Here is an 8,705-nt window from a genome sequence, read left to right on the forward strand (position 1 = left end):
TGCCTCTCCTGTGGGCCAGCTCCAACCCAGTGGGAACTGGAGCTGGAAACGAAGTGCCTACGTTGTCTTCCCTTTCAGCAAGAGCAAACACCCGCAGTGCCAGCACCAGGACCAATCACAGCACGTGCGGATGCTGGCTGACAGGAAGGCAACATGTATCCCAAAACGGGAATGTAGGGTATGACGCTGGGCGTGACTGCTCTTGAACCTTCCCTCTGTAGCTACTGCCATTGTCTGACCCAGACTCTGTGAACGTTTTAGATCGATCTGTCCATAAATCAGATCCTGTTGGAAAGTTCCCATATTTTTCAAACACTATCCTTAATGCTGAATGGTGACTCAGGGCAGGAACTCCGCATGTACTTCAGTGCAGCAAGTGCCTTCACTGGCTAGTAGTCTTTTCTTCAGCTTCTAAAATTTAAAATTAATTATCAGACATTGTCTAAGAAACAATCTGGGATACACAGACATATTGAAAAAAAAGCATCAGTAATTAAAATTTCAGAAGTAGCTACTGTGCATGCATGGTACATTTAAATTAACAGGGGTATTGTTTTCAAATACATGCATTTGAAACTTATCTTCAGTACATAATCCATGAACTAGCAAATCTTTCCTTCTGACAGCATGTATCAGGCAACTGCATATGTTTTGGGTAACAAACACTGTTTAGTGTTCTTCAGTCAAAATTCAAGTAAAACATCCTAATTATTGCAGGTTATTTCCTTTGTAAACTACTGACATTGATAACAGAGTGAAACAAATACAACCAACATTAAACGAAACAAGGGTTTAATTGATCCTTTTGCCATTTGACTATTTATTCCTTAAGCAGATATGATAAATCCTTATTTATTTTGTACAAATTTATTTTCCCCCCACTCTATTCTTTTACCAAAATATTTAAGATGATGAAATATGGAATTAGACTTATTTCCTCCACAACTTTTCATTAAAGTACTGGTATAGTACATTGCAAAGATGTCTCCAATAAGGACTGGAATGTGTTTTCCAATAATGTTCTTTTCTTTTGCAGTTATCACTTGATTTCCTTTGATGATGATGCTCCTGATGCTTTTCTTAAGCTTAGAATGTAAATCATAGAATCAGAGAATCACAGAGTGGTTTGGGTTGGAAAGGACCTTAAAGATCATTGAGTTCCACCCCCCTGCCATGGGCAGGGACACCTCCCACTAGCCCAGGTTGCCCAAAGCCTCATCCAGCCTGGCCTTGAACCCCTCCAGGGATGGGGCATCCACAGCTGCTCTGGGCAACCTGGGACACTGCCTCACCACACTCGCAGTGAAAAATTTCTTCTCGATATCTAACCTAAATGTCCTCTCTTTCATCTTATAGCCATTACCCCTTGTCCTCTCACTCCACCCCCTGATGCAGAGTCCCTCCCCATCTCTCCTGTAGCCCCCTTTCAGCACTGGAAGCTGCTCTAAGGTCTCCCCAGAGCCTTCTCTTCTCCAGGCTAAACAACCCCAACTCTCTCAGCCTGTCCTTGCATGGGAGGGGCTCCAGCCTCTGATAATTTTTGTGACCCTCCTCTGGACTCGGTCCAACAGGTCCATGTCCTTCCTGTGCTGAGGACTCCAGAGCTGGACACAGCACTGCAGGTGGGGTCTCACGAGAGCAGAGCAGAGGGGGAGAATCACCTCCTTTGACCTGCTGGTCACACTGCTTTTGATGCCCCCAGGACACGGCTGGTTTCAGGGCTGCCAGCGCACACTGCCGGCTCATGTTCAGCTTCTCATCAACCAACACCCCCAAGTCCTTCCCCTCAGAGCTGCTCTCTATCCATTCTCCTCCCAACCTGTATCTGTGCTTGTGTGTGCAGGACCTTGCCCTTGGCCATGTTGAACTTCATGAAGTTAGCACGGGCCCACCTCCCAATGTCAGATTGAATCCTAATAGAATCTCAGGACTCATTGTCATGTATATGCACACGCACACACATATACAAACACGTAGATATATATAGATATAAATGCATTTGGTACTGTAAAATTTCTCCCAAGTATGAGACACAATCCTATTATTTTTATCATGAGAAAAACAAACACTTTCACAAGGAGTACTCTTTATAGCATGCTCCAAACTGTGGGCACTGAACTTACTTCTCACATTTGCCAATTTGCCCACAACTGTGGTTCAGACATACCATCCAGAGAAACCACGTCTGCTCCACATGCTTCACCAGACAGCACAGAGCCTGGTTGCCCCTTGCTCAGTCCAAACTGATCTTTGTTTGTCAAAAGAACTGTGGTTGCAAAGGGAGTGCACCGTGGGCTCAGGGAACTGCGGACAAGCTCCATGGTGTAGCTCTGGTGCACACGTAAAGTCTGCCTGAGCTCCAACTAGAAACCAGGTGAACGTGGCTAGAGTAGCACCCAGTGCAGTAACAGACCTGATTCAAGGCTTTGTCACAGTGCTAACCATGTTCATACAGCTTTTGGCCAGGTTGGAAGGTGAGCAGTGATTTTCCATCTGCCCCCAGTTTTTGTTGTAGGCGTTGGCTGTACGCGGGCAGTGGCGCTGGATGTGCGCAACTGCTTCAGAGTCCTCAACACTAAGGGGCCCAAATACATCAAAATTCTAGAAGTATGCCTACATTGCACAGGATAACCTTTATGATTTCCACAAGGAGGAAGAACAGCCTCAAAATCCGTGGGAGGGAGCATGCCCTTCTCCTCAGTAATGTGCAGCCCTATAGCCTTCCCCTGAGAGATCGCAGCTAGAAATGTGAATCACTGCTAGCTGAAGAGATAAGTGAACCTGGCGCTCCCCTTGGTCTCTGCTTACCACAAATCTACTGCTGGAAAAGCAGTCATGACTATTTCTGAGCAAAGCTCCACCTAATAGCACCCTAGAGGACCTGAGTCCTTTAAGATGGGCAGAAGAATACCTGCTCAGGGGATCCTGGATGGCTTGGGTGGGAGATAGGAGCTGTGCTAATCTGTGCTGAGGTGTTTCTGACCAAGGCCAGGTGCTTGAGTGTCTAGCATAGAAAGTTCAGGGGCTCCTGGTTAGTGCAGTTTGGAGGATCAGAGTGTTAGCCTGAGCCTCTGATGTCCCTGCACGGACCTCTGCGGGCGTGCCGCAGCATGGCAGGTCCCTGCTCCCCGTGTGTTGTGGGTTTAATCCAGCCCATGCACTTGGTTTTCCCCTCTGTGGACTCTTTGGTGCATGGGGTGGGAGAGACAGTGCTGGGCTATCACTGGTCCTGAGCACTCGTAGCCCCCAAACACAGCCTACACCTTGCCTTAGCGCAATGCTACATCTCCGAAGCCTCTTCTAGACATTCAACTAGCAGCTTTTCTTACCTCAAGGAGATAACTTCTCAGTGCAGTTCTGTTTGCAGTACCTTTTACACAGTCACACCTATGTCACACTAGAAATGCTTTTGTGAGGTTTAGTTCAGTGCAAAAAAACCCCAAACCCAACACTTTGTTAAAAGGATGTGGGCTTTCTTCCAGCAGAACAGATCTGGTGTAGAAAGGCTGCTAGCACGCCTAGGGCTACGGCATGCCCAGAAGTAAGATCCAGAAGCAATTGCTTCCAAAGATATCTGAAATAAGAGACCGAAATCTACCCACACAGAAAATGTTGGTATCCATAGCAGTCATGTCTTTCTTTCTACGAATGTAGCATCTAGTTACATTGACAAATCTGCTACATTTTTAACTCTATCCCAACCATTCCTAAAAATGAGATTTTTGGTTACACTTTATAAAGTTTCTTGGCTGTTTTTATTTTAGTGGGCCTTGCGTGTAGAAGTTTAGATTTGATCTTTCTATTAGCTGGCCATTTCTCTCACAATTTCTTGTAAATATCAATGAATACAGCATTTATAACTCTGTTGTAATTAAACACAAGCTTCCCTCTTACCTCTCTAGCTCATGCAAATCACCCCATAATTTGCTGAAGAGGATTTTTTCCCTCGCATCCTCCATACCTCTCCTCTTTGCTCCACGATTCAGAGCAGGCACACGGCTTACTAATTGGGTATATTAGATCCTCTGCATGAGAATTAAATGCTAAGCATTCAGAAAAAAACAAGTAAATACAGGAGCCAAGCTTACATGTTTAGAAAAAGTTCCTTTTAATGAATGCAGAGGTCAGCAATTGGCTTTTGTAAGGATCACTGGAAATGAGTGGTTTCAGAGACATTGTTCCAAGTCTCCTTAAAAGGATCACGAAACGGCAACTCGGTCAAAATGGGTACGTTCTTAAATGTTTGGACTAAACGGGAAAGAAGAAGAACTGTTTCAATTCATGCTGAGTTAGCACTAGGTTTAGAGTATGCACTTCTAGTTGAGCCAAGTGGCAGTCAGGCTCGTTGGTAGGAAGCAGATCTCCAGCTGCCTTCAGTTCGGAGCTGGGAGGTGAAGACTTTCACTGCTGTGGTCTGAATTCATGCAGTTACTTGCTCAAGGCCAGGAGCCCAGTTTTCTCACATTCATACCCCTGTAACTGTGAAGAAATCCCACCGAACACCTGCAGTGAGGTCGTGATGGTAAAACAAATGGTCCCAGGGGACCCCTCACGTGTAAATGATATGTGGATCAGTGATGCTGTTTCCCTAACTGGGCACGAGCAAGGCTTTACCAGGTCACCTCTGTCTCTCTGGTAACGAAATCTGCTCATACTAGATGTGAGAAATCATCTTAGAAGCGGATCACTCAACAATTTGCAGCCAATTGAAAATGATGATGGAATTTGTTTCAAAAAATCACTTTATGTGAGCGTCAGTAATCTGTTGTGGGTTTTTTTTAATTCACATAATTCTGTTCTCATTTTGCATTTTATCTGTTTTCTTGGAATAAAGACAAGTGGATTCAATGCCATAATGAAAAGACATAGTTCTATAAACAATCAAGGGAGCATTTGATAACATGATGTCTCTTGCTATATAAATGGCTGTTTGCCACTTACTCCATTTGGCTTTCTGCTGAGAGCATGGGCTTCATGCGAGCTGGTCTAATTGCTACAATTAGCAAAATTAAATGGCTTATTGTGTATTTAGACAATTCTTCCCACGTTCTGTATTGTTATACTACAGAATTAGTATTTACAGTGTTGGGCTTGTAAAGTCATGGACACGTGTTGTGATGATTTTCATCACGCACCTCTTGTAGCAACTTAACCTAAATCAGCATGTTGAGATGGATGCGCAAACGCAATTTACTCCGCTTCCCACCGTGCACAGGAGCAAGAGAGGCAGCAGTAGGACCCCAGCAATCCGCTGAAGTCTTTTCCTTGGCATTGTGCAGGCAGTGCAGGAGGTGCAGAGTAAATCACGGCATCTCAGTCCAGATTGCACAACGTGAAGGATGGAGCAGAGAAAGGGCAGAGCTTTGGGAGCTGAACCACTGGCAGAGCCCACTGAAATGCAATCAGCGCCACTTTTAAGGCTCTTAAGGAGTTGTTGCATGATCAAATCACAGACACTTCGAAATTGTTTAATCTGGGTTCTAAAAAAACCAACAGGCTAGTTGTGAATATTTGCTAGCCAATAAAAAGTAAATGAACATATTGTGGGATTGGGAGTCTCTTTCCAAATAAAGCAGCATTCATACTTTCAGTACCACTCATGAATTGCTCTTTTGGGGACATAGTGATATATTGGCTAGATGATCATATATTTTAAACAAATTTGGGTTTAATAGCTATTTAACACTTATTAAAACTGCAGCTCCAATAATTTACCTCCCCTGTTTAAAACTTTACAAAATCAGGCAGCTGCAGACTAGCACTTAATTATGGAAGGAAAATTTTCTGAAATGTTCTAGAAATTAATTGACAGTTTGTTGATTTGGCAATGAAAATAGCATTTATATGCCATTAAGCCCATATAACCCAAGCACAGACACATTGTTCTAACACAGGAAGCATATTTAAACTGACATAAACAACAGTGGAAATGAGCTTTTTCATTATTAAATCTGCATGAAGAAAGTATTGCACATATTTTCAAATAATTATTTTTTTTTAAAAAAGATTATCTTATGTTTTCTTGTATGTTTTCTGAATGAACATGGGTATGTGTTACCTGTCCTTTATCTAATTAGAGTAGTGAACACCACTTAAATTGTCTTTTCTGTAGCATACAAATCCACAACTTTCCAAATTTTAGAACCAAGTCTTTAACCAGACAAGTTACTGTTAGATCTGATGGCAAATTTGATTCATTAGAACAATACTTAGATGACTCTTACTTCTAAAAAAGAGATGTAATTGCTTTTCTTTACCAGAATATAATTATGAACTTTTATATTTTTGTATTATTCTGTAGTGAAATTTAAAAGACTTTGATTTTTTTCATTATTTCAAAAGCAGAAGTTTTTTTTTTTTTACAATTTTTTTTTTTTTGCTATTGCTGTCTTAATTGAACTTCATTAATAGATATTAAAACTGTCTGTGGTAAAAAGAAGAGTGCATATTGATTATTAACTGTCCGTAAGGCCATCATGGGATTTCAACGTGGACTATGTTTAATCTTCTATAAAAAATTCTTACACCTGTTAATGCCACTGTTCACAGCGAAGCAAATCAAGAAACTGTCCATGTAGTCATCTGAGCATTATGATTTCAATGGCCATCCTGTTCTCAGTGCAAAAATCACTGACCCTATGAACGTAACAGAGCAAGATTTTGGAGAGCAAATTTTGACTTCGTATAAAATGACTTCTCCCCCTTCCTCAAACAGCCAGATTGACTTCTGAAGACAAGCTGCGTATACGTCCTGCCACCTCTGGCGCTGTGCACTCAGACCCTGCCATAGTTTGTTTAAGATAAATTTACAAAAATATTAAAAAAAAATTAAAAATTCTGGGAGAGTACAGAAAGTAAATGCTAGATAATAAAAACCACATGGATAAATAATGCCTCTGTGTCCTTCCTTCCACAACCAAACAAGAGCAAATGAAACAAATTCACCCCAAACCTTCTTCGGAAAGCTTGCAACGCAAGCACTGGTCCAGACCCCAACGCTTTAAATTCTGTATGAAGCAACATTTCTTTGATTCTGCAAGCCCTGACCAAAGGGCTCGAGAGTGCTGCATGCTGTGCGTGCTAAAATTTCTGAGTTGTTAAACCAGCAGCAAACACATTGAACTGTTTGTAAAAGAAACCCTCACATCTTGGCTTACAAAGTTTGCCTTGTTTGTAAAGAGAACCAGCAATTTTCTTGTGCAAGCTAGCATTGGATTCTGGAGTGAAGGCTCTACTGAATTTGACAGTTGCTCCCAAAATCTCTTTTTTTTGCAGTTCTTACAGTGGTATATTTTCTGAAAAAGAATATGAATGCTTTTCTCTGAATAACCAGCTCCATGGAGGGAAGGGCAATCACTTTGCACAAAGCTTCAGGTTTGGACTATCAAAGAACTATTTCATTAAAAAAAATATTATGGAGGCAGTTGGCCACTGCTTACTTTGAAAATAGCTAGGAAATCCTTGAAGCACGGGTGTTTTCTGATCTGTGTACAAGTTCCACAAGATTCCTGCACTTCCACAGATGTTCTGTTTTGAGGAACTTGCCCCAGCAAAGAACACTAGGCATTGAGCGTTTCAGTAATTAAAAAAAAATAATAACATTAATAATGGCTAATTGAATGCATACAAAGAAACATAGGCTGTGTAACCTTGGCCATTTTGTAGTACAAAGATTAATAACAGGAAAGACTGAAATGTACCCAGCAACATATACAGCAGTGACTACGCTGAATATACCTGGCAGTGAAGGTTACAACACCAATCATCAGGTCTTCTCCATCCTGACAATGCCATTTACAACAGTAACTCTTCCGTTCTGTTTTGCTCTCCTAAAACGGATGGAAATAGTTATAGCAAATTGTTTCTTATGGAATCACTTGATGTCTTTAGAAGCCATTACATTTGAAGCAGGATCCATAGTTTATAGAATATTCTAAAAGTACCCATGTAGGCTTTCATATGGCATTACACTGCAAAACAAATCCATCATGTGTGAAAGCCAGGTTTATATCGACCCGCAGAAGCCAGTTGTTAAAATTCATGGACCAATTCTTAAAATCTAAGCTAGAAATAGGATGAAATGTATTAAAAGATTTGAGGTTTATAAAAAGTAACCTTTTTATACCATATTTTTACTTTACAAAAATATTGAAATAATTCATGAGTTTTTCACTCTGCACCAGCTTAAAAAAAATACTATCAAATTTTGACTTGCACCTTTAATGCATCTGAAAGCACCATCAGGGGATACTTTTAACATAAAGGAGGATACCATTGACTAGAGGGAGGTATTTAAAACCCAAAAGCTTACAGCAAAAACACTCTGTTACAAGAGATTCAACAGAATTTTCAGACGTATCTGGACACAAGTCTCAAACAGGCAGAAGAGGGTCTTCCACATAACTCGCTTCTATTATACTTCGGTGAATATACTTACTAAGAGGTGGCTGAAAGCTTTTAAAAGACATCACTTGCACCTTGGGTGGGAAAAATCAGAGCTGTCTCTACACGTTGAGAACTTGGTTGGTCTTTCCTGCTTCTCGTTCTGGTAGGGCTTGTGCCACTTGTTATCTGTCCCTCAGGCAATATCGACCTTGCAGTTATACAACGTTTGGCACTAGAAGGGTATGGCATGGCACAGTCTCTTGTCACCCCTGCATACATTCACACACTGAATCATGCATCCTCAGTCCTGAAACAGAGAC

The sequence above is a fragment of the Pterocles gutturalis genome, unplaced genomic scaffold (assembly GCF_000699245.1).
Source record: "Pterocles gutturalis isolate BGI_N339 unplaced genomic scaffold, ASM69924v1 scaffold1898, whole genome shotgun sequence".
NCBI classification, from domain to species: Eukaryota; Metazoa; Chordata; class Aves; order Pterocliformes; family Pteroclidae; genus Pterocles; species Pterocles gutturalis.